Source organism: Myotis lucifugus, unplaced genomic scaffold (assembly GCF_000147115.1).
Source record: "Myotis lucifugus unplaced genomic scaffold, Myoluc2.0 scaffold_423, whole genome shotgun sequence".
In the NCBI taxonomy this organism is placed as follows: Eukaryota; Metazoa; Chordata; class Mammalia; order Chiroptera; family Vespertilionidae; genus Myotis; species Myotis lucifugus.
Window position 1 is genome coordinate 734,723 of NW_005871471.1, and position 3,192 is coordinate 737,914.

The 3,192-nt window shown below is 37.6% G+C and overlaps 1 protein-coding gene across 1 annotated transcript in view; it reads left to right on the forward strand.

The window, feature by feature from the left end:
• IFT80 (intraflagellar transport 80) overlaps window positions 1-3,192 on the forward strand; it is a 106,077-nt gene that overhangs the window by 60,449 nt on the left and 42,436 nt on the right. The window lies entirely within an intron of this gene.

A 3,192-nucleotide genomic window follows, 5' to 3' on the forward strand; every position in this document is an offset into this window, starting at 1 on the left:
TGGGAGCAAAGAATTTTCAGTAACCACCAGAGGCTCACTCCAATGACAGCAGCTGGCGCTCTGCCTTGGTCTGGCACCCCTGCTCACCTGTTCCACCATTCCACCGTGGCCGACGCCTGCCATGTTCTGCACTGTGCTGCCTGCTGCTGACACCCGCCATGTTCCATGTGCACCACCTCGTGGTCAGCACATGTCATAGCGACCAGTTGTTTGGTTGTTCCACCGTTCAGTCTATTTGCATATTAGGGTGATATATATATATATATATTCTAAAAATACAATTAAACTATGAAAGCATAGCATCAGCATAATTTTAATAAAGATAGACTGGCCCTAACCAGTTTGGCTCAGTGGCTAGAACGTTGGCCTGCGGAATGAAGGGTCCCAGGTTCGATTCCGGTCAAGGGCATGTACCTTGGTTTTAGGCACATCCCCAGTAGGGGGTGTGCAGGAGGCAGCTGATCAATGTTTCTCTCTCATTGATGTTTCTAACTCTCTATCCCTCTCCCTTCCTCTCTGTTAAAAAAATCAATTTTATATATATATATATATATATATATATATATATATATATTAGACTGAAGGGGAAAGATAATGGCAGAGGCAACATTTTTGTTTTGTTTTTTTGGTGCCGTGACTCGGATCCAAACCGAGGCAACATTTTTTAAAAACTCAAAAATGAATTAAGTAAATGAGCCTAATTGTATTTAGTTGTTTGTATAACTACCCGGAGAGGAACTATTTCAGGTGACTATTTGACTTGATTGTCAGCTTCTTGTGCTCATAGTAGACTCAAGAGAGAATTACCCTGCCACTTTGAAAAAGCTTTTCAGTTCCTCAAATGGCAAACATAGAGTTACCATAGACCCAGCAATTCCACTCCTAGGTGTGTACCAGAGAAATGAAAACATATGTCCACACAAAAGCCTATACACAAATGTTCATAGCAGCATTATTTATAATGGCCAAAAAGCTGAAAAACCCAAATGCCCCAAAACCCAAACAAAATATGTAATATTTATACAATCCAATATTATTTGTCAATCAAAGGGATGAAGTACTGACACATGCTACAACATGGACAAACCTTGAAAACATTAAAGTGATAGAAGCGAGTCACAAAAGCCACATAATGTATTACTGCATTTATATGAAATGACCAGAATAGAAAATGAAAATAGATTAGTGGTTGCCATGAGCTGGAGGATCCAGGGAATGGACGACTGCTAATGGGTATGGGTTTCTTTTTGTGGTGATAAAAATGTTCTGAAATTACATAGTGGTGATGGTTGTACAACTCTGACTATAATAAAAACCACTGAATTCTATACTTTAAAAGGGTGGATTTTATAATATGTGAAATGTATCTCAATGTTGTTATTTTTAAAAAAAGAAATAGGCTTAAGGGCAAAAGAGTGAAAAAATAAAATTTAAAATTTGTAATCAGTTGTGATGTTGATATTGTTATTTTGAATACTTATATTGGTTCTCTAAAGAACTGGGATTTTTCACTAAGTGAAAGGAGATACTGAGGTAAGATTGGTGAGGATAAATAAAAATTCTCTAGTTCCTGGGTTTGAATTGGAAGTGTCAGTTTGAGTTCATGAAAAAATTTCCTAATTCTGTTCATTAGAAAGACCTAGGGGCGCCCTCGTGGTTTGGCTCAGTGGATAGAGCGTTGGCCTGTGGACCAAAGGGTCCTGGGTTCGATTCTGGTCAAAGGCACATACCTCAGTTGCAGGCTCCTCTCTGGCCTGGGCCCTGGCACATGCAGGAGGCAACCAATCAATTTTTTCCTTTCACATTGATGTTTCTCCCTGTCTTTCCCTCTCTCTTCCACTCTCTCTCTAAAAAAAAAAAAAATTTAATGGAAAAATATCCTTGGGTGAGGATTAAAAAAAAAAAAAAGGCCTAGACTAGAGGTTTTCTCTCAATACAGGGGCGGGTCTCACATAGATAGATAAGTGTAACCTAGAAGAGGTTACACTTACTGCGTTCTGAAAACAAGAAATCAATTACCTATACTTGAATAATTTTAGGTGTATATCAAAGATGTTTTTTTCTTTTTTCTTTATTGATTAAAATATTACAAATGTGTCCTTATACCCCCATTGTCCCCCATCCCCCCACTCATGCCCTCATCCCCTGGTGTCTGTATCCATTGGTTATGCTTTATCAAAGATGTTTTAGTTACATTTTCCACATTAGGGTGCATTGAAGTAAAGGCTGACTCCAGGTGTGGATCAGGAAATATAAAATATGAATCTGGAACATTTTCTCATATAGAAAACAAGGAAAGTGATCAAAACGACAAGATTCCATTAAAAAAAACCTAAAGAACCAACTTCAAGGGATCCCACTGGCTAAAATTGGGCTAATTGGAGCATTATATTTATTAAAGCACATCAAATATGTTAAAGTTAATGAGTTCATGATACTAAACAATAACATTTATTGGTTACATTTGAAGGTTACAGTGGTGTGTAATGAATTCCCCTTACATTTGAAGGTTACAGTGGTGTAATGAATTCCCTTTTACCTATTACTCAGCTTCCAACAATTGTCAACTAATGGCTAATTTCTACCTCATCTGTACCATGGCCCAGATTATTCTGAGCAAATCCCTGACATCAGAATTTCATCGTTAAATATTTCTACTCATTAAAAAACACAGAGGCTTTTAAAAATCTAACCTCCATACCATTATTAAACCTAAAAATAATTAACAATAATTCCTTAATATTCTCAACAGTCACTGTTCAAAATTTTCCAATTGTTTTTTGTTTTTCAGTTTGTGGGAATTGAGATGCAAATAAGGTATAATAATTGTGATTGGTTGACAAATGTCTTAGATCTCTCTTGATCTGTAAGTTCCCCTTCTGCATAATTTCTTTAAAAATATTTTTATTGATTTTTTTGAGAGAGAGAGAGAGAGAGAGAGAGAGAGAGAGAGAGAGATACATCAGTGTGAGAGTGTAACATTGATTGGCTGCCTCCTGAATGCCCCCTACTGGGGTTCAAGCTGCAACCCTGACCTGAATCAAACCAGCAACCTTCCAGGTCACAGGACAACACTCAACTAACTGAGCCACACCGGCCAGGGCTGTAATACCATCTTTCAAAAAAGTGTTTGTTACTGTCTTACACATGCACCTCTTTTGTTCCAGCTGATGCTTATTGATAACTCTAGGT